This window comes from Pan paniscus, chromosome 12 (genome assembly GCF_029289425.2).
Source record: "Pan paniscus chromosome 12, NHGRI_mPanPan1-v2.0_pri, whole genome shotgun sequence".
Taxonomy (NCBI): domain Eukaryota; kingdom Metazoa; phylum Chordata; class Mammalia; order Primates; family Hominidae; genus Pan; species Pan paniscus.
Genome location: NC_073261.2, coordinates 107,881,564 through 107,905,695, shown reverse-complemented (window position 1 = coordinate 107,905,695; position 24,132 = coordinate 107,881,564). Strand labels below are relative to the sequence as shown.

The 24,132-nt window shown below is 39.8% G+C and overlaps 1 long non-coding RNA gene across 1 annotated transcript in view; it reads left to right on the top strand.

The window, feature by feature from the left end:
• Nucleotides 1-24,132, top strand: part of LOC117979087 (uncharacterized) — a 132,090-nt gene that overhangs the window by 64,677 nt on the left and 43,281 nt on the right. Inside the window, exon 3 of the long non-coding RNA XR_004669729.3 lies at nt 19,120-19,250. This is a non-coding gene — a long non-coding RNA (uncharacterized LOC117979087). The remainder of the gene's footprint in view (nt 1-19,119; nt 19,251-24,132) is intronic.

Here is a 24,132-nt window from a genome sequence, read left to right as displayed (position 1 = left end):
GGCCGGGTGCAATGGTTCATGCCTGTAATCTCAGCACTTTAGGAGGTTGAGATGAGCGGATCACTTGAGTCCACAAGTTCAAGACCAGTCTGGGAAACATAATGAAACCCCATCTGTACAAAAAATACAAAAATTAGCTGGGTGTGGTGGCATGCTCCTGTAGTCTCAGCTACCCGGGAGGCTGAGGTGGGAGAATCGCCTGAGCCAGGAAAGGTATAGACTGCAATGAGCCCTGACAGTGCCACTGCACTCCAGCTTGCAGACAGAGTAAGACCCTGTCTCAAAAATAAATAAATAAATAAATAAATAAAATAGAGGCTTTTATGCTATCAAGACTAGAGACATGCAAGAGTGTCTACTGTTATTTTTAAGAAAGCCCATGGCTGAATGAGCTGAATGATATAATTGGGAGAAAAATTGTCTTTTTTGTTTTCCATATTTTACTTGAATAATTTAATATAGTAGCAGATTTTTTTTCTTATTAAGACTTTCTTGAATCAGAACACTGAAAGAAATATTTAAAATAATCCATTCCTCTTGAATGCTATTATATCTGGCATCTTAGAAATGTAGGTTTTGCTATTTCAATATGAAAATTTTCTTAAAGGTTGCAAATTTTATAGTTCCTCATATACCAAAAAATCTAGTTATCTTCTGAGCTAGATCTTCGGCAAATAATAGCGTCCTGACATCTGTTTGCAAATGCTTTCTTTTTGTTTACTTGTACTAACTGTGTTGGTGAGAATTGGGATTATTATTACAAAACAATGGTTTGATTATTTTAGTCTAGTGGTAATGGAATCTAGAAGGAAGGGCAGATACACTGAAGGGAAAGTGAGGTCACTGTAAATTTTGTAAATTAATGCAATATGGAATTTTGGAATCAGTTCCCAGGGTGTAAGTTGATTAGACACTGTAAGAATACATTATTGAAATATAATAATGGATATGTAGAAATTGGCATGTATTTGATCATTTGTTCTTATTTTTTGACAATATTTTAAAAGAGTTCTTAAATATCATGTGCTAATAATATAATTTTTCAGGTCTGAGTAAAAATATTACAAATTTAGGAAAATTCTAAAAAGAGAGAAAGGGAGGAGGAGGAGGAGGATTGGGAGAGGAGATGAAAAGAGAAAGATAGAAATTAAGTGACACTTGGCCAATGTCCAGAGCAGCTACTCTAACTTTAGCTTTTATCCTAAAATCTCAAACTGAGAACAAAGAGCGTTTGACTTCTAACATCTCAGAAATAGGAAGGGATTTGAATCATTGACTCCTGAAAAAGGCATGCCATTCTGAGAGATGTCCCAGACCCTTTAAGAAGGGCCCATATATCTGTTCATCTGTCAGCACACATTTCCCATGTCTGTCTTTCTGTTCAGAACAATGCTGTCCCTACTCGCCTGTTGTGTCTTAACTGTTTTTATTGCTGTGGAAATATTTCAGAATTTGGAATATTTCCACTTGCAATCGTGTCATCTTTAAGAAATTTGAACACTAAGAGTACATGTTATCTCCAGTTATGATGAGTTGATTCATTGCCGGATGCTAGTTAGCCAAAGATAGAAGCAATTTTTATGCAATTAATCATGTTTCCTGCAAACTCTGTAGTAGTTTTCAAAAAAGGTACATTATATGAAACATTTCATCCTTTACTGTAAGCTTAATGTTTGAAGAGTGTCTCTTGCTTCTTGGAGGAAGACGTGGCATACGTTAAAAAAAATGTAAATCTGTTAGTCCAAGATTTTTACAAAAGAAGTAGATGTTGCATGTGCAACCTAAAGGAAAATCACTTGACATTAGTAGAGAGATCTATTTAAGATTTGAGTATTTTTTGAATTAGAAAATAATCTCTAGTTATGCATTTTCTCTTATAAGTTTGGAGTTAGGGATAATAGACTGTGTCCTGCATGCTGGAATCTGTGAGTGCCATGGTTTGAGTGTGTCGCCTACATTTCATGTGCTGGAAACAAAATCCCCAAGGCAACAGTGTTGAAAGATGGGACCTTTAAGAGGTGATTAGGTCATCAGGAGTCTGCCTTCATGAATAGATTGATGCTGTTATCATGGGAGTGGATTCCTGATAAAAGGATGACTTTGGCCCCCTTCCTCTTTTGCTCACATGCTCTTATGCACTACCACCATGGGATGACACAGGAAGAAGGCCCTCACAAGCTATGGCCCTAGATCTCGGACTTCCAGTCTCCACAACCATGAGCCGAATACACTTCTATCGTTTATAAATCACCCAATCTGTGGTCTTCTGCTATAGCAACAGCAAAATGGACTAAGACAATGATCCAGAACACAGCCAGGCTCTGAGCCTGACCAATGAGCCTCATTCTCCAATTGACCTTAGGTCAATCTTGTACAAGTTAATTTGGCATGATTTAGTTATCTTCTGTGAAGTGCGAAAATGAATTACATTCATTCAGGCACTATTTATGGGGTGTTCACCATGAGTCACAAATGATGTTAGGCATTGAGGATATAAAGATAAATAAGATAAATTCACACCCCTCAGGAGCACAGATGATAAGTGAAAATAAACAGGCCTCTAATGCATGGGCCCAGTTCAGACTTTCTTCTACTAGCTGAGTGATGCTGGATGAAGTACTCTGCCCTTTTGAGCCTGCTTCCTCATCTAAATATGGGAAGACACTGACGATACTTCTCTGAGAAAGTTGTCACTAAGGTCAAATAAGAATAGAATAATGTCTTATAAGTGATAGAGCACTAAACATATCAGAGTTATTTTAGGAAGAAAATATGACATAGTAGAATGGTCATAGGTTTGACTGAAGTTGGTTCAAATCTCAGCTCTACCACTTAAAAGTTACATGAAATTGAGTTGTTATGAAGATTAAATATAACAATTCATCCATACACCCATCCATCCATCCGCCATTCATCCATCCATCTATCCATCCATCCAACTAAGTCATTGAGTACCTACTGTATATAAGGTATTTTTCTAGAAGTCATCTCAGAGAATGCTTTCTCCAAAGGACCATACAGTAAATATTTTAGGATTTGTGGTCGACATACTTTCTGTTGCAACTACTCAACTCTCCTGTGTAGTATGACAACAGCTATAGAAAATTTATAAACAAATAAGTTTACTATTTCCTGATATAACTTTGTTTACAAAAACAGGTGATAGGCTAGATGTGGCCTGTGAGCTATAGTTTGTCCACCATGTCTGTTATAAATACTAAACATGGCCCTTAATCTCATGGTGGTTTTATTTTAGTAGACAGCATAGCAAAAGACAAGTAAACAAAAAAGTAAGATAATTGTAGATACCCTTTCTCTAACTATAAAAATGACCATTGTACCTTTTGGTACATGACATAGGGTAGGAGCTTGGTGAATACTTACTGAGCTGATAAATGCAGATATATTTGTTACTTTTTCTGTAGTCTCTGCAGCTATATTTTCTTCTGTGTTGAGTACACATTTGGTTATCAACAAAAGACTTTGGGTGAATTTGTAAATTCTCATTTGGAAGTTGTGTGCCTTAACAAGATTCCAAGGCCAAACATACTGCTAAATGCTCATATCTTGGGGGCCATTTATTATTTTCTGAACTATTGAAGGAGTCAGTTGATGTTGATAGTTTTCAAAGTGAACTCTGAGTTTGCATCAGTTCTGGGACTCTGTGAACAAGGTAAGGGCTAGCAGTCCTGAGCCTTTGAGAAGTACCCATGATGTCACCTGCAAAGGTTAAAAAAGTCTTAGGAGAAAAGCAAAGTTGACTGTCCATTTTTCCAAACTTATACTGAGGTCACTATATAAGGAAGAACTATCAAGCAGATTAAAATTATTTTTCAAACTGTGTGTTTGTAGCAGGGTATACTTTTGAACCTTCTATTGGTTTGAAAAGCTACAGGAATAAGGTAACCACGGGATCTCAGATTTTATAACTGCCCCATTTTCCAACTGTGCTGGATCTCACGTGACTGTACAATTTAGCCTTTCCCTTTTGTTCCTCCTCCTCCCACTCAGAGGTACATGGGGATGGGGATACATAGGAACAGTCTCAGTTCTCTCCCACCTCACTGAAATCATAGAAAGTGGATAGAGACTGCTTTGGTAGATCACTAGAATTATACAATTGTTTCATTGAGAATACTTAAATATCATTCATTCCAAAACTATTCATTTATAGATAAAGAGTCTTCTAGGGAGGTTGATGATTACATTGGCTTTGGAGTTTGAAAATTGGAAGTTATCAAATGTTTAAAATGGAATTAATTTCAATTTGAAAATGACTAGATTGCTTTTAATTTTTATAAATAACAATATTTTTAGGATTCAAACACAATCATACACAATCATACATTATATAACCTACATTATATATATTATATTGTGTTTGAATGTATGATTCAAACACAATCACACATTATATAACCTACATTATACATTATATAACCTACATATATATATATATGTATAGCCTACTATGCCTGGGCACATTTAACCCTCCCTATCTCCCTATGTGTTGTGTGCTATTAGTATTCCCATTTTGCAGATGATTTAACTGAAGAAGAAAGGTTACAAAACTTCCCTGAGAATAGAAAATAATAAATCTGTGGAGCTGGGTTTGAACTCAGGTATTTCTGCTTCTAGAAGAAGACCCGTGTTATAATTTTTTAAATATGTATCCACTAATGATTTATTCTTCATTTATTTTATCATATATTTTTTATTTTTCCATAAGTTTTTGGGGTACAGGTGGTATTTGGTTACATGAGTAAGTTCTTTAGCGGTGATTTGTGAGATTTTGGTGCACCCATCACCGAAGCAGTATACACTGAACCATATCTGTAGTCTTTTATCCCTTGCCCCCCTCCAATTCTTCCCTGCAAGTTCCCAAAATCCATTGTATCATTCTCATGCCTTTGCATCCTCATAACTTAGCTCCCACATATCATTGCGAACATACAGTGTTTGGTTTTCCATTCCTGAGTTACTTCACTTAGAATAATAGTCTCCAGTCTCATACAGGTCACTGCAAACGCTGTTAATTCATTCCTTTTTATGGCTGTGTAGTATAATTTGAAAAGCTATTTTTTCTTCTTCAGGTCTAATGACAACATAGTGAAACAACAACTGGACCTTAGCAGGATTGATATTTAAATACAGAATTGCTGAAATATAAATGCAAAATCTGAATGTTAGTCTGTTTTGGGCAATGACAATGTACAACTGTAAAATGTACAGCAAGATTTTTCTAGGCAACCCCTATTTTCTGGAACAGCTAGAACAGCCCCACTGATACCTGATTTATAGTTCAAGGAAATAAGTTTTGAAGGCTATAATTTGGCCACCTGCATCTAAATCTGTGTGATAATGAGTCACATCATGGATGCAATTCAGAGGTATTTGAAGAATTCATCTGTGAATTCTAGGCTGAGAGTTTCTCCAGAAGAGTACCAGGGAAAATTGCATGTTTTCCTCTACTTGGCTGATATCAGTACTTCTGAGATTAAAAAAATTGTGAAAAATCTAAGGATGGGAAGGTAAGTAAACAATGTCTGGACACAGGATGGTCCAAATTTGCATGATTACTATTTTTTTTTCTAGAAAGAAGTAGAGTTACAGAATTGAATGAACTGAGAACAAATGTAAAGTCCTACCATAACCTTTGAGGGCCTCCTGATCTCACTCTGACTAGATTTTGACCTCTTTTCGGCCTCTCTCCCCAGTCTCCCTCCCCACTTTCTAACTGCACAAACCCCTTGCTCTTATTCTCCTGCTCAGGCTTTGGCCATCCTTCCCTCTGTCCTATGGCCTCTGCCCCAGCAGGTCCACATGACTCACCCCCCACACTTCTTTCAGCTCTCTGTTCAAGTGTCACGCAGTTAGAGCAGCCTTCCCTGACCACCATCCATTGGACTGGCACCCCACCCTAAGTCCCTCATTGTGCTTTTTTGTGCTTCATAGCCCTGTTATCATCTGACTTTTATCTTGTGCTTTGTTGTCTATTTCTGCCACTAAAGAGCAAGCTTACTGAGAACAGGAGCATTCTTTTTTGTTGTTCACTGATGTTGAATCTCCATACTAGAAAAGTGCCCAGGGACCTAATAAATGTCTGTTGAAAGAATGAGTCAATGATGAAAGGAGAGCAATGTGAATGCATAGTATTTCCTTTTAGACTTGTTGAGGCTCTGTTGAGAACTTGGAAGAGTGACCACTGGGTGGCCACAGCTGTCTTCACCAATCTCATGAAGTCACACTCTTTGCTGACCATACTGTGCCAGAGGGCTTGACATGCTATTGTTCTTCTGAGTGGAGGACTTCAGGTTGTTTGTCTTAGTTCTAATTGCGCAAGGGAAATTAGCCTTTAAAAGACCTGGTGCCATCATATTTATCAGGGTGCTTTGGAGTCCTTACTCATTCACTCATTGATTTACCAAACATTTATGGAGCACTTACTGTGCTTCAAATGCTTAAGGGTCAGAGATGAATGTCTTGGGTTCCCTGCTTCCAAGGAATTGTCTAAGGTCTATCGAAGGAGGCAAGTGAAGAGAAAGTCACAATTCTGGATGATTAGCGCTCTGTAAGGACAGGAAGTTGTGGAGCCTACAGGAGGTGTACCCAACCCAGCTTACAGGGAGTAGTGTGAAAGAACAGGCTTCCCAACAAGATATAAAAACTCTGAAGGAAACTAAAGATTATTTAGGTGGAGGTGGTGGAAATCTTTCCAGAAAGAGAAAACAGGGTGTAAAACATCCAAGAGCTGAGAGAACTTGGCACAACTAAAACTGAAGTAGACTATTCTGCCTAGATAATAAAATACTCCAGGTAGGAGAAGGAAGAGATGAAACTGGAGAAATAGTGCTTAATACTGCAAGGAAAAATTAAGCTTATCAAAAGTAAATTCCAGAACTGCATGTATCTAGGCCTCTAGGTGGGTGTCCCAAGGAACCTTCAAGGGAACTGATATGGTTTGGCTGTGTCCCCACCCAAATCTCATCTTGAAGTGTAGCTCCCATAATCCCCATGTGTCATTGGAAGGACCCAGTGGGAGGTAATTGAATCATGGGGGTGGGTTTTTCCCATGCTGTTCTTATGATACTGAATAGGTCTCATGAGATCTGATGGTTTTATAAAGGGCAGTTCCCCTGCACGTACACACTCTCTTGCTTGTCACCATGTGAAGAAGGACGTTTTCTTCCCCTTCTGCCATAGGTTTCCTGAGGCCTACCCAGCTGTGCTGACGTGTGAGTCAATTAAATCTCTTTCCATTATAAATTACCCAGTCTTGGGTATGTCTTTATTAGCAGCATAAGAACAGACTAATACAGTAAATTGGTACTGGGTAGTGGGGTGCTGCTGTAAAGATACCCAGAAATACGGAAGTGACTTTGGAACTAGGTAACAGGCAGAGGTTGGAACAGTTTGGAGGACTCAAAAGAAGATAGAAAACTGTGAGAAAGTTTGGAACTTCCTAGGTATTTGGAGGACTCAGAAGACAGGAAGGTGTGGGAAAGTTTGGAACTTCCTAGAGACTTGTTGAATGGCTTTGACCAAAATGTTGATAGTGATATGGATAATGAAGTCCAGCCTCAGGTGCTCTCAGATGAAGATGAGGAACTCGTTGGGAACTGGAGCAAAGGTGGCTCTTGTTATGCTTTAGCAAAGAGACTGGAGGCATTTTACTGTAGAGATCTGTGGAACTTTGAACTTGAGAGAGATGATTTGGGGTATCTGGCAGAAGAAATTTCTAAGTGGCAAAGCATTCAAGAGGAAGCAGAGCATAAAAGTTTTGAAATTTTTCAGCCTGACAATGCGATAGTAAAGAAAAACCCATTTTCTGGGGAGAAATTCAAGCTGGCTGCAGAAATTTGCATAAGCAATGAGGAGCCAAATGTTAATCACCAAGACAATGGGGAAAATATCTTCAGGGCATGTCAGAGATCTTCACGCAGCTCCTCCCATCACAGGCTCAGAGGCCTAGGAGGAAAAAATGGTGCCCTGGGCCAGGCCCAGGGAACATGTGGTATTTGGTTTTCTTTTCCTATGTTAGTTTGCTAAGAATAATGGCCTGCAGCTTGAACCATGTCCCTGCAAAGGACATGATCTCATTTCATTTTATGGCTGCATCGTATTCCATGGTGTATATGTATCACCTTTTATTTATCCAGTCTACCATTGATGATCATTTAGGTTGATTTCATGTCTTTGCTATTGTGAGTAGTCCTGCAATGAACATACACATGCATGTATCTTTATAATAGAATGATTTCTATTTTTTTTGGGTATATATCCAGTAATGGGATTGCTGGGTCAAATGGTAGTTCTGTTTTTAGGTCTTTGAGGAATTGCTACACCGTCTTCCACAATGGTTAAACTAGTTTAAATTCCCACCAACAGTCTAAAAGTGTTCCTTTTGCTCCACAACCTTGCCAGCATCTGTTCTTTTTTGACTTTTTAATAATAGCTTTTCTGACTGGTGTGAGATGGTATCTCATTGCGGTTTTGATTTTCATTTCTCTAACCATCAGTGATGTGGAGCTTTTTTTTTATATGTCTTTTGGCCACATATATGTCTTCTTTTGAGAAATGTCTGTTCATGTCCTTTTGCCCACTTTTTAATTTTTTTTGTAAATTTAATTTTCTTATAGATGCTGGATATTAGACCTTTGTCAGATGCATAGTTTGTGGAAATTTTCTCCCATTCTGTAGGTTGTCTGGTTACTCTCTTGATGATTTCTTTTGCTGTGCAGAAGCTCTTTAATTTAATTAGATCCCATTTGTCAATTTTGCTTTGGGCATCTTCGTTATGAAATCTTTGTCTATGCCTATGTCCTGAATGGTATTGCCCAGGTTTTTTTCTAGGCTTTTTATAGTTTTTGTTTTTACATTTAAGTCTTTAATCCATCTTGAGTTAGTTTTTGTATATGGTGTAAGCAAGGAGTCCAGTTTCAATTTTCTGATTATGGCTAGCCAGTTCTACCAGCAACATTTGTTAAATAGGGAACCCTTTCCCTGTTGCTTGTTTTTGTCAGGTTTGTTAAAGATCAGATGGTTGTAGGTGCATGATCTTATCTCTGGGTTCTCTATTCTTTTTCATTGGTCTATGTGTCTGTTCTTGTACCAGTAACATGCCATTTTGGTTACTGTAGCCTTGAAGTATAGTTTGAAATTGGGTAGCAGGATGTCTCCACCTTTGTTTTTTTTTTGCTTAAGATTGCCTTGGCTATTTAAGCTGTTTTTTGGTTCCATGTGAATTTTAAAATAGTTTCTAATTCTGTTTGAAGAATGTCAATGTTAGTTTAATGAGAATAGCATAAAACCTATAAATTGTTTTGGGCAGTATAGCCATTTTAGTGATAATTGATTCTTCCTATCCATGAGCATGGAATGTTTTTCCATTCATTTGTGTCATCCTGACTTCTTTTTTTTTTTTTTTTTGAGATGGAGTAGCATAAAATCTATAAATTGTTTTGGGCAGTATGGGCATTTTAATGATAATTGATTCTTCTTATCCATGAGCATGGAATGTTTTTCCATTCGTTTGTGTCATCTCTGACTTTTTTTTTTTTGAGACAGAGTCTCGCACTGTTGCCGGGCTGGAGTGCAATGGCATGATCTCGGCTCACTGCAATCTCTGCCTCCCAGGTTCAAGCAATTCTCCTGCCTCAGCCTCCCGAGTAGCTGGGATTACAGGCGGCTGCCACCATGCCCAGCTAATTTTTTTTTTTTTTTGGTATTTTTAGTAGAGACGGGGTTTCACTATGTCAGTCAAGCTGGTCTCGAACTCCTGACCTTGTGATCCACCTACCTTGGCCTCCCAAAGTGCTGGGATTACAGGCGTGAGCCACCATGCCTGGCCCTAAATCGTCTCTGATTTCTTTGAGCAGTGGTTTGCAGTTCTTTGTGAAGAGGTCCTTCACTTCCCTTGTTAGCTGTATTCCTAAGTATTTTATTCTCTTTGTGGCAATTGTGAATGAGAATTCATTTGTGATTTGGCCCTGGGCTTGCCTGTTGTTGGTGTATAGGAATACTAGTGATTTTTGCACATTGATTTTGTATCCTGAGACTTGGCTGAAGTTGCTTATTAGTTTAAGAAGCTTTTGGGCTGAGACAGTGGGGTTTTCTATATATGGGATCATGTCATATGCAAACAAAGGTAGTTTGACTTTCTCTCCTCCTATTTGAATATGCTTTATTTCTTTCTTTTGTCTGAATTTCCTGCCAGAACTTCCAATACTATGTTGAATAGGAGTGATGAGAAAGGGCAATCTTGTCTTATGCTGGTTTTCAGGAGGACTGCTTCCAACTTTTGCCCATTCAGTATGATATTGGCTGTGGGTTTGTCATATATGGCTCTTATTATTTTCAGGTATGTTTATAATATCTAGTTTATTGAGAGTTTTTAACATAAAGGGAGGTTGAATTTTATCAAAGGCCTTTTATGCATCTATTGAGATAATCCTGTGGTTTTTGTCTCTAGTTCTGTTTATGTGATGAATCACATTTATTGATTTGTTTATGTTGAACCAGCCTTGCATCCCAGGGATGAAGCCTATTCGATTGTGGTCATAACGTTTTTGATATGCTGCTGGATTCAGTTTGCCAGTATTTTGTTGAGGATTTTTGCATCAATGTTCATCAAAGATATTGGCCTGAAGTTTTCTTTTTGTTGTTGTTGTTGTATCTCTGCCCAGTTTTGTTATTAGCATGATGCTGGCCTCATAGAATGAGGTAGAGAAGAGTCCCTTCTTTTCATTTTTTTGGAATGGTTTCAGTAGAAATGGTACCAGCTCTTCTTTGTACCTCTGGTAGAATTCAACTGTGAATCTGTATGGTCCTGGGCTTTTGTGTGTGTGTGTGTTTTTTTTTTTTTTTGGGTTGGTAGGCTATTTATTACTGCATCAATTTCAGAACTTGTTATTGGTCTATTCAGGGATTCAATTTCTTCCTGGTTCAATCTTGGGAGGGTATATGTGTCCAGGAAATTATCCATTTCATATATATATATATATATTTTTTTTTTTTTTTGCTTATGTGCATAGAGGTATTTATAGTATTCTCTGATGGTGGTTTGTATTTCTTTGGAGTCAGTGGTAATATCCCCCTTATCATTTCTGGTTGTGTTTATTTGAATATTTTCTCTTTTTTTCTTTATTTGTGTAGATAGCAGTGTATCTATCTTATTAATTTTTTCAAAAAACCAGCTCCTGTGTTCATTGACTTTTGAATGGTTTTGTTTGTGTCCCTATCTCCTTCAGTTCAGCTCTGATATTGGTTATTTCTTGTCTTATGCTAGCTTTGGGGTTTGTTTGCTCTTGGTTGTCTAGTTCTTTCAGTTGTGTTGTTAGGTCATTAACTTGATATCTTTCTAGCTTTTTGATATAGGCATTTAGTGCTATAAATTTGCCTCTTAACACTGTTTTAGCTGCATCCTACAGATTCTGGTACATTATATCTTTGTTCTCATTAGTTTCAAAGAACCTCTTGATTTCTGCCTTAATTTCATTATTTACCCAAAAATCTTTCAGGAGCCGATTGTTCAATTTCCATGTAGTTGTATGGTTTTGAGTAAATTTTTTAATCTTGAGTTCTAATTTGATTGCACTGTGGTCTGAGAGATTGTTTGTTATGAATTCAGTTCTTTTGCATTTGCTGAGGAGTGTTTTACTTCCAAATATGTGATCAATTTTAGAGTAAATGCTATGTGGTGATGAGAAGATTATATATTCTGGGGTTTTTTTTTTTTTGTAGGGGGGACGTGGTGTGGAGAGTTCTGTAGATATCTATCAGGCCCACTTGATCGAGACCTGAGTTCTGATCTTGAAGATCTTTGTTAATTTTCTGTCATGGTGATCTGTCTAATATTGTCAGTGGGATGTTAAATTCTCCCACTATTATTGTGTGGTTGTCTCAGTCTCTTTGAAAATCTCCAAGAATTTGCTTCATGAATCTGGGTGCTGATGTCTTGGATGCATATATATTTAGGATAGCTAGCTCTTCTTCTTGAATTGAACCTTTACCATTATATAATGCCCTTCTTTGTCCTTTTTGGTCTTTTTTGATCTAGGATTGCAACCCATGCTTTTTTCTATTTTCCATTTGCTTGGTAAATTTTTCTCCATGCCTTTATTTTGAGCCCATGTGTGTCTTTGCATGTGAGATGAGTCTCTTAAGACAGTATGCCAGTGGGTCTTGGTTGTTTATCCAGCTTGATATTCTGTGTCTTTTAAATGGGGGCATTTAGCTTATTTATATTTAAGGTTAGTATTATTATGTGTGGATTTGGTCCTTTCATCATGAGGCTAGCTGTTCATTTTGCAGACTTGTTTATGTGGTTGCTTCATAATGTCTCTGCTCTGTGTACTTCAGTGTGTTTTTGCAGCTGCTGGTAGTGCTTATTCCTTTCCACATTGAGTGCTTCCTCCAAGAGCTCTTGTAAGGCAAGTCTGATGGTAAAAAATTCCCTCAGCATTTGCTTGTCAGAAAAAGATCTTATTTCTCCTTTGCTTATGAAGCTTAGTTTCTATGGATATGAATTCTGTGTTGGGAATTTTTTTCTTTAAGAATGATGAATATTGGCCTCGAGTCTCTTCTGGCTTGTAGAATTTCTGCTGCGGGGTCTGCTGCTAGTCTGTTGGGCGTCCCTTTGTAGGTGACCTGGCCTTTCTCTCTGGCTGCCCTTAACATTTTTTATTTCATTTCGACTTTGTAGAATCTGATGATTATGTATTTTGGGGATGATCTTCTCATGGAGTATCTTACTGGGTTCTGCTTTTCCTAAATTTTAATATTGGCCTGTCTTACTAGGTTGGTATAGTTTTCCTGGATGATATCCTGAAGTATGTTTTCCACGTTGGTTCCCTTCTCCCTCTCTTTCAGGTACCCCAATCAGTTTTAGATTCAGTCTCTTTACATAATCCCATATTTCTTGGAGGTTTTGTTCATTCATTTTCATTATATTTTTTCCTCTATTCTTGTCCGACTGTCTTATTTCAAAAAGCTCTGAGATTCTTTCCTCCAGTTGGTCTATTCTGCTATTAATACTTGTGATTGCATTGTGAAGTTCTCGTAGTGGGTTTTTCAGCTCTATCAAAACAGTTATGTTCCTTTCTATATTGGCTATTTTTGCTGTCAGCTGCTGCATTGTTTTATCATGATTTTTAGCTTCCTTGCATTGGGTTACAACATGCTTGTTTAGCTTGGTGTGTATGATGGTTAATATTGAATGCCAACTTGATGTGATTGAAGGATGCAAAGTATCCTTCCTGGGTGTGTCTGTGAGGGTGTTGCCAAAGAAGATTAACATTTGAGTCAGTGGACTGGGAAAGGCACACCCACCCTCAATATGGGTGGGCACAATCAAATCAGCTGTCAGCATGGCCAGAATAAAAAGCAGGCAGAAAAACGTGCAAAGACTAGACTGGCTGAATGCTCTGGCCTCCATCTTTCTCCCATGCTGGATGCTTCCTGCTCTTGAACATTGGACTCCCAAGTTCTTCAGCTTTTGGACTTTTGGATCTTCGGCCACAGACTGAAGGTTTCACTGTAGGCTGAGCTACTTTTGAGGTTTTGGGACTTGGACTGGCTTCCTTACTCGTCAGCTTGCAGATGGCCTATCACGGTATCTAATCTTGTGATCATGTGAGTCAATACTCCATAATAAACTCCCCTTTATATATACATCTATCCTATTAGTTCTGTCCCCCTAGAGAACGCTAATACACTGAAGTTCATTTTTATCTGCATTCTGAAGCCTGCTTCTGTCATTTCAGCCATCTCAGCCTGAGCCCAGTTCTGTACTCTTGCTGGAGAGGTGTTGCAATCATTTGGAGGAAAAGGGGCACTCTGGCTTTTTTAATTTTCAGTGTTTTTGGCTGATTCTTTCTCTCTCTCTCTTTTTTTTTTTTTTTGAAATGGAGTCTCGCTCTGTTGCCCAGGCTGGAGTGCAGTTGTGCGATCTCGGCTCACTGCAAGCTCCACCTCCTGGGTTCATGCCACTCTCCTGCCTCAGCCTCCCGAGTAGCTGGGACTACAGGCGCCCGCCACCACACCCAGCTAATTTTTTGTATTTTTTAGTAGAGATGGGGTTTCACCATGTTAGCCAGGATGGTCTCGATCTCCTGACCTCATGATCCGCCTGCCTCAGCCTCCCAAAGTGCTGGGATTACAGGCATGAGCCACCACGCCCAGCCTCTTTCTCATCTTTGTGAGCTTATCTGCCTTCGATCTTTGAGGTTGCTGACCTTAGGATGGGGTTTTTGTGTTTTTGTTGTTTCTCTTTTAACAGTTTGGCCACTCTTCCATAGGGCAGCTGTGGTTTGCTGGGGGTCGCAGACCCTAGTCATGTTGGTTTTTCCTGTACCTGGAGGTCTCACCACTGAAGGCCGAAAAATAACAAAGATGACAGCCTGCCCCTTCCTCTGGAATCTCCATCCCAGGGTATTACTGACCTGTTGCTAGCTTGAATGCACCTGTATAAGGTGGCTGGAATCCCCATTTGCAGGGTTTCACCCAGTCAGGAGGAATAGGATCAGGGAGCTGCTTAAAGAAGCAGTCTGGCTACTTTTTGTTAGAGCGTCTGTGCTGTATTGGGGATCCTTATTCAGCCCTCGATTTGTTTGGGCTCACCAAGGCCCATAGGCTGGACCAGCTGAGATGCCCAAACAAAGAGCCAAGGCGGTGGCCTGGCCTGACCCCCAGGCACTCTCTTTCAGGGAGAAATTAGAACTCCGTCAGCTGTAGAACGTGGGTGGGGGTAGCCAGAGGCTCTGGCTGGGAGGACCCACCCCAGGAGGAGAGAATGAATCAGGGCCCCACTTAAAGAAGCAGCCTGGTCACACCTAGACAAAACAGCCACGCCATGCTGGGGAACCACCTCTGCCCCTGTCTGCTTGGACTCTGCAAAGCCTGCAGGCTGGAACAGCTGAGTCATCAAAACAACCAAGGTGGCAGCCCTCCCCTGCCCCTGGGCACTCCTTCCTAGGGAGAGATCAGAGCTCTGTTCATAGAATACATGTATCTGGGGGTAACTGGAGACCCCAGCTGGGAGGTCCTACCCAGTGAGGAGGAATGGATCAGATGGGTTCACCTTAAAGAAGCAGTCTGGCCTGGCCACATTCTAGCAAAGCAGCTGGGCTGTGCTGGGGGGGTCCCTTCCTCATCGGGACTATTTGGACTCTCCAAAGCTTGCAGGCTGGAATGGCTGAGTCAACCAAACAGCAGAGATGGCAGCCCACCCCTCCTACCAGGGGCTCCATCCTGTCTCAGGCAGGCTCCACCCAGTTGCCGGTGGCTGGCTGGAATTCCAAGCCAGTGGGTCTTACCTTGTGAGGTGCTGTGGAAGTAGAGCCCACAGACTGACACTGCCCAGCCATCTGGATTCAACCACCTTCCTAGGGGTATGTATGTATCTCATGCCTTGCCTGAGTTGCAGACACCTTTGTTGGGAATCCTGGAACTGGAGTATGTAAAGCTCCTGGTCTCTGTGTGTGCCTGTACAGCTGCTCTGCCAACACTCCACACCACAGCTCTGTGTGTCAGACCCAAGGCTCTGGTCGTATGGACTCACAAGGGGATCTCCTGGTCTATGAGTTGCAAAGATCCTGTGGGAGAAGCGTGGTTTCCCAGGGGTCGCGCATTCACTCACCACTTCCCTTGGCTGGGGGTGGGGGGTCCCTTGGCTCCCTGTTGCTCCTGGGTAGGCCATCGCCCCACCCTGTTTTTCTTCATTTTCTGTAGTTCGAGTTGTTTCTCTCATCATCCCAATGTGAGTACCTAGATATTTCAGTGAAGGTGCTGCATTCACTCGCCCCTTTCATTCCTCTCCATGAGTGCCACAGACTGCAGCTGTTTTAATTGGGTATCTTGGCCCCCTTCCTAGGCCAAGATAGCCAGTTAGAAACAGCTGCAGCTCTAGTTGTGAAGTTTCAGTGCTGTGTAGTGTTCTATGGTATGATCGTCACACAGTTTTATTTTTTTCTTTCCATGTTGATGGAAAAGATATGGAAAGAAAATTTAGAAAATTTTAAAATTTCTCTTTATGAGTATGTGAACAACAATTAACATGAAACAACAATTGACATAATTGTTGTTGGAGACTTTTAAGACCTTCTCTCAGATATTGGCAGAACAAGTTGAAATAGATAGAACAAGTTAAAACATAACTTCTGAGGATATAAGGAATGTTGATGGAGGAAACTTAATTAATGGATTCTTAATGGCTACATGTGGCCTGGCATAAGGATCAGAATACTGAGGACCCCCAGTCACAGAATGTCTCTACCTACCTATTAACCTTTACCTATGGGTATTCATGGGGAGCAGAGACATAGCAGGCTGAAGGCTAGGGGGATGTCAGAAGAGCTAAAGAAGATCACTCTGAGGCACAACCTTCATTCCCCGTGTGCACAGAAGCAGCTTATAGAAGGTTAGGGTTCAAGTAGGAAAGCAGTGAGATTCATCCAGAGCATACAGAGCTTTGGCTGAGTGCAAAATAGAGGCTTGCAGAAAACTGTAGATGGGGCAGGAGACCTGAAGGGCAGCCTTCTGTAGTTCAGCAGACCTTTGTAGAAAGTGCTTCAGAGGTCCACTGAAGGCTAGGGGAAGGGAATCAGGGGAGAAGGGACATACTGAGGCCCCAAACCCCAGACCAGGAGCCCAGAATTCAAAGAGAACTCAGTGACTTAGAGAGTTGGCCACTAGGCTATAAAATAGGAAGAGACCACCCTGGTTTAGAAATCTGCACGCTGGGCTATAAAGCTTAAAGGGTCCTTCAGAGTCTGACCATGCTCAGATTCTAAGCCACATTGAGCTAAAAGCCCTAATCCTGTGCTCAAATCACTTGAAGCCAGTCAAAACCATCTAACCAGTTCTACAATAAAACCCAGGCAGATCAACTACAGTTTAGACTGGTTTAGCCTTATTCCTGCCTCCTAGTACACATGCAAACACACTGTGGAGGGACACACTGCATGTGTGAGACCAAAAGCAGGAATCAGTTGTCTTCTCATCAGAAGCAATGCAGGCCAGAACACAATGGACTATTTTTAAAGTGCTGACAGGAAAAAAAGTTTGTTCAGAATCATATAATATTATATCATAGGATATGACATGTTAGCAAATTATCCTTCAAAATGAAGCAACATAATGGCCTTTACAGATAGACAAATGCTAACTGGTTTCCTGCAGACCTGTGCTATAAGAAACTGAAGGAAGTTCTTTCATGCTGAAGTGAAATGATACTTCATAAACACCTGAATCTGCAAGAAGGAATACAGAGGCAAAGCTTTTCAAAAAACTGTTAAAAACTGATCTTTGTGTGAGACACAAAAGAACGAACCATTCATTTACATGAACCATTTAAACAAACTTTAAATATTAAGACACAGATTGAAAGAATTAGAATGGAAGATATATAACATGCAAATGATAAACATAAGAAGGCTGGTGAAACTATACTGTTAATTAAAAAATGGGTCTCAAGAATAGGAGAGTTCCTAGAGATAAAGAGAGAAACTTCATTTTCTCTTTATGAATAAATGGTTAATACACAAAACAACAATTGACAGAACTAATTACAGTTGGAAAGTTTTAAGACCTTCTCTCAGAGATTGATAGAACAAGTTGAAATAAAACTCAGTAAGGATATAGAGGATTTGAACAATATTATCAACCAATGTGACCATAATTGACAATTATAAAACACCACATCCAACATTTAAAATAGGTATTCTGTTCTAAAGTTGATATAAAACATTCACCATATGCAGGGTCACAAAACAAATCACAATACATTTCAAGGAACTGAAATCATATGGAATATGTTTCTGGCCACAACAGTGATAAATTAGAATCAGTAACCGTGAGATATCAGAAAAGTCTCAAAACAACTAAAAAGGAAAGAGAAAAAAGGAAAGGAAGGAAGGAAGGCAAGAGAGGAAGAAGAGAGAGAAAAAGAAGGAAAAAAAAGTTAGAAGACTTATTCCATCTAATTGTACTGTGAAGCTACAGAGTAATCAAGAGATGGTATAGTATCAGCATAAGTACCAAAACTATATCAAATAAAACAGAAATATATCCACACATCCATAACCAGCTGATTTTTTTTTTACAAAGGTGGCAAGTTAATTAAAAGGAGGAAATTAAAGTATTTTTGTAAATGGTCCTAGGAAAACTGACTATTCACATAAAAATCCCCCGAATTTCAATCCTTGCCTCATACCATAGGATAACAAAAAATAACTCAAGATAAATGATAATTTTATTGTAAAATTTAAAACTGTTCAACTTTCTAATTAAGACACAAGAGGATAACTGGGCAATTTATTGTTTTTTTTTTGAAGCTAGGCTGTTGCAATAATTCAGGCAAAAGGTAAAGATTTCCTGGACTAAGGCAGTGGACATCAAGAGGGAGAAGAAGGAAGCAGGAATTTATTCTCAAAGGGCTCTCTCTAAAGTCTGCGATTCCTCAGACTACAGTCAATCTGTGTCATATGAGGACCTGGGATGGAAGAGCAGAAGCCGAAAACTAATCTTGGAATTTGCTAGATTTGTTCTGGCCCCTTTTTGCTTACAGGAGATTTAGATGATTGTGTGAAGTGAGGTATTGCTGGATCCTTTCTCTAGTCCATCCACAGACTGCATAGACTCAACAGCCTATACTCTTGTCGTCCCTTAAGTGCATGGGTAAAAACTGTCTGAAGGTCTGAGCCTCACCTTCTTCATATGTAAAATGGGGGTAATAATAGTGCATTTGTAATAATATTGTTATGATAATTAAGTGAGCTAACACAGTAAAGCACTCAGTGTAACAATTTATTATTCCAGGTAGTTGTTCACTGTTTTTCTTGCTATCTTTTTGTGTTTTCCTATTTTGACACGCTTTTATTCAGTACCTTTTAGCACTTTGGACTCTATTTTGTAACAATGTTTAGGTATCCTATGAAGGCTGGGGTTTCTCCTAATAAATACAAATCATTAAAAGTTTTGTGTGCTGAGACAGCATACTGTGTACTTAAAGTTTGCTTGTTGAAAGCACAGATAAAGGAAATGCCCAATCAAGTTTTGGTGAAAGACAGTGACAGACTGGGGTCTAAGCGTCTCTCTGCTCTATTTCTTCTTTCTTCCCAGCCATCATCCATGGAAAGTCAAGATTAGCCTCCTGCATGGATTTGTGAGAAGTAGAGCCTCTCCTCCAAGCCAGAGAAGCCATTGTGTACCAGCTCGCCCTATTAGCATACCATGTGCCCAGGAGTGAACAGGTAATTGTGGGACCACAGACAGATTAACCCATCACCTAAGGTGAGGCAGCTGAGCTGGGAAAACCAGAGGTCTATTTAATTTCCTCGTTACTTTTATAGTGATTGAAACAAAAAGCTATTTATTTATTATTGAAGAGACAGGGTCTCATTCTGTCACCCAGGCTGGAGTACAGTGGCACAATCATAGCCGCCTGCAGCTTTGAACTCCTGGGGCTCAAGCAGTCCTCCTGCCTCAGCCCCCCAAGTAGCTAGGACTAGAAATGGGTGCCACCATGCCTGGCTAATTTCAGAAAACCATTAAAAAACATAAATAAAATGATGTGCTTGGGAATGTGAAGAGTGTGTGTGGGTTGAAAATGAATATTTCTTCCAATGAACAGCAATTTAATAAAACTGAAAATTCTGACATTTTCTTGCTAGTATGGTTGATAGCTGTCTGGTTCATCCAGATGGTTGGTAACAGACTGCTCAAAGTGAGAATCCCAAATGAGGTATAAGCAGTGAGTGAATTTTTGCAGAGTGGTGCTGAGTGTCTTAGAGTGTGGTACTGATGATGCATTGTGGGTTTAGTAACCAGCTGAGGTCCTCGGTACCTCAGGTGGTGCAGTCCCAGGACCCAGGGGTTCAACACAAAGCAAAAAGCACTTTGAATGGGATGGGGCAGTTGCTGGTAATGAAAGAGAGTGCCTCTCTTCATTGTATCATGAGTTCTATGACAAAACTTTCACCAACCATGTAAGATATTAAATGAGATAATACAATATGCTCAGCTGGAAGGAAAGATAAGGGCTTCTCTGTATTATGTATCTGTTCTTTTGTAAAGTCTGGTCACCATAATACAGGGAAATCCTTACCTTCTTTTTTAGTTGAACATCTCATATGCTAGTTAATCCTCATATCAATTTCATACAGTGATATTATTTTTAGGACACAGAAAGAGAAACTGAGGCACAGTATGTCAATAAGTTGGCCAAAGTCATACAGGCACTCTGTGAAAGAGCTGAGATTTGTATAAGTTCTGTCTAATGCCAAAAGTGATACCTTCCACTCTGTGATAGCCACTCTGTGATACCTTCCGTTCCTTTGCCCTTCCCTGTCCTCCAGTTTAGCTCTTGGCTACTTTGCTCATGCTGTAACCTTCTCCCCATGCCTAAAAGGCCCTTTCTCTTCCTCTTCTCTCAACATGTTCTCAACAAGAAAACATGCCAGCTTTCTTGTTGATGACTCATCATAAGATGGATAATCTCTCCTAGCACCATTTTATTACCTGCTTTCCACATACCAGTGACTCCTCATAATCTTTGGGTAGGACATTTAATTTGTGAACATTTACTGCCCTTTAATTTTGACTTCTGGTTGCATTTTTAGTATTCTTTTCCAATGGACTGCCTCATAACCTGTGCAACATCAGCATCCAATCACTGTAAAGTGCGCAAATGTCCCTATGTTTTTTCTGGTCTATATCTATGCTGGCCCTGATGTTGGTATAATTCCCAGAGGGTCTTTTACAACCTCTTTTAGGAAGGCTTCATTGACAGCCTCAGGCTAGGTTTATGCTATTTCTTTATGTTCCCCTAACACTGCATATTTTACTCTGTCAAAGGATTTTGTGATTCTCTAGTGAATTTTTCAATTTACTCATCTAATTTTCTAATTATATTGCAAATATTGAAAGCAGGAGCTATAACCAACTCAGTTGGTTACCCACAGTGCTTAGCATAGGAACAGCTAATAATAGGCATGTAGAAAATGCTAAAAAATAATGTGACTTGAGCCAGGCATGGTGGCTCATGCCTGTAATCCCAGCACTTGGGGAGGCCGAGGTGGGCGGATCACGAGGTCAGGAGATCGAGACCATCCTGACTAACTCAGTGAAACCCCTTCTCTACTAAAAATACAAAAAAATTAGCCAGGTGTGGTGGTGGGTGCCTGTAGTCCCAGGTCCTCAGGAGGCTGAGGCAGGAGAATGGCGTGAACCCGGGAGGTGGAGATTGCAGTGAGCCGAGATCGCACAACTGCACTCCAGCCTGGGCGACAGAGCAAGACTCTGTCTCAAAAAAAAAAAAAAAAAAAGTGACTTGAATGTACTAATCTCTTTAACAAAATGTAGAGAGACCTATGATGTGCAAAGCCCTATGCTAGACTGTAAGAATGCTGAAGCCAAAAATATGCTCACTGCTCTTAAGTGGCTCACAGATAGCAGAGAACCTGATATTTGAATGGATATTTGGGGCAATGTCCCATAGGTTAATGTAAGAGAATGTTTGCCGTTGTGGGAACTCAGAGGAAAATGCCTAGGAAATGAAGAAAGCTTTTTTCTCTTTATTTTAGAGGACATTTTATTCCATAGTCCTGAAGAGCCTCTTTTGCATTTAGATGGAAATTAACAGGTTATCACCTAGTGTTTGATATTATTAGTTCTCGCACTAATCTTCTTAAGTACAAGTCTTGGTCTGTGATCTTGAGCAAATTATTTACTCTCTCTGTGCCACAGATTCCTCATTTGTAAAATAGGAGTAATACACTGCCAGGACAATCAGTTCCATCAAGCAGGGCAGGGGCTGAGAGTTATGCTGCTGGCCTTTCTTTCTCTGGGTCTTCAGTTGGAATGTGGCTGGCCCATTGCTGGTTTTGTGTTTAAATGCTGTAATTATAACAAGAAGAATCTTTTTTTTTAAGCTGTACATTTATAAAAACTGATCATATGCTGTGTATACAGAAATCTCAAGATGGTAGAGACATGTATGAATGTACTAAGTAGTAGTACTAAGTATTCCACTGTGCTTATTGGTAAGGTAGGTTTTATTGCAAAACTCACACTAGGTACTTACAAATGTAGCCCACTTCTTTCCAACTATGAAAACAGTGTCACTACTTTCTGGTTCAGTCCCTGCAGACCCTTCTCAACCCTTTTCCTGTAGGTAATTTTCTTCTGCATCCTTCCTCCTACCTCCTACATAAAAAAAAGAAATCAGTGAACCCAAAATAAATATGAATAATAAATGTATATGCCTACCACATAGGATTGTTGTAAGGATGAAATGTGGATGTCTTGATATCTTAGAATGATATCTTGCATTCAATAAATGCTAGCATTATCAGTCTTTTCATTACAATTATTATTGTTGTCCTCAGCAAACCAGCAAACTCCATAATTCTGGGACAGACCTTTTCAATGACATGAAAACATAGAGTAGCAGCTCCAGCCCTATATTTATGTTCATGTTTGTGCCATAGAGATTTGTGAGGGGGACACACAAAGTGAGAAAGAGATATGGATTCTGTTTGGATTCCTTGGGAGAACATGCATTTTTTAAGAGCTGGAAACTTAAAACATAAAAAACAATGATATCCTAGAATTTGTTGCTCAAGGTTCTGAAGAGACTTCTTAAATTTTGAGAGCTGGAAAGAGGAGGAAACATTTATTCTTTGCGACCTAATAGCAGGAGAACTGTCATGCTACAATTCACCTTTCTCAACTAGATGAGAAAAACAGGCTCAAATGCTTTCCAATGCCTTGAATGTTTAGTGAGAGATGTGAAACTGGTAGAGTCCCCTGGTCCCTGTTTGTAGACTCATTATGCTTTCTCCTGGAATATTCTGAATTCCTCTTAAACTCACAGAGATTGGTGGATACCGTCTTGGCTCATCACAGCCAATTCCAGCACACATCTCCCTCTGGGACTTGGGACTCCTGAACAAATGGCACATCCAGCTGCAACCTCTTCTTCCATTCTCCCCCAACTCCACATTCAAGTCTTGAAAATTACATTTTCTACTCTTCAATCAACTCCCAAATGTAGACTTCCTCTACCTTTTGCTTTATATCTCCCAAGGTTGCAAATGTATTTCATTCCAGCACTGAAACAATTTAAAATAACTAGCATATCTTGCCTGGAGAGAGAGGGCTCTTGGTAGCAATCTCCCTGTGGTCTATCCTACTATTTCTAGTTTCTTCTTGATTTAGAGTCTGTCACTGTGAATGGGGACCCATTGTTCTCGGGAAGAAATCTGATATTCTCAAGTAGCCCTCGACACCTTCACTGGCTGCCTCCCTTTTCTTTCTCTGTTCTTGCCCACAGCCTCTGAGGACTAACTTCACACATTTCCCCCATGCTACTTGGCCTAAGACTTGCTTTGCTCCTCCATGCTGGCCTCCCCCAGCCCCCTCCTGGTAACCTCAAGATGTAAAATGCTATAGTGTCTCTGGCTTGGACTCCTTATCTGGCCTCAGATTCTTTCCTTCTCCCTCTAAGACATTGAAGAAGAAGAAGTAATGTTCATTTATAATGCCTAACTTCTCTAACTTTTCCTTCCAGTCTCCTTCAGATGACATTTTTGCTCATGCTGCCTTAAAAATGAAATGTCCTTTTCTCAATTGCCCTAGGAGACGTGACATTTACCCAGAATTAGTTGGGATTAGATCCTTAGATTGTTGCATTGGATGAGAAATAGTTTGAACAAAGTTGGTGATGGGTTGTATATCAAAACAGAGAGAAGTGGGAGGCACTCGCTGCTTTCGAGACAGTATCCTCCTTCCACAATGGAATTTTTGGCAAGATCTTCAAGTTCTTGAGTTTCTTTTTCTCTTTCCTTCCCAGAACTGCAGGAAAGAGTAATTTTTAATTATTTAGGCTTCTCACCACCACCACTTTATTGTCCTGCATGCTTTGTAACATGCTGTAGATGAAACCTGAATATCACACGAGGCTTCAGAATCAGGAAAAAGTGTTCAATGACTATTCTAATTCCTCTCACCCAGATATTAAGCCATGTTCCTAATAGTATCTTCTATTGGCTGTGCTTTCATATATCTCCAGAACACTTTCAGACACATTCTTATTTGACTTCAAAAGTTGGTTTACCTACTTCCTGTCCAGGG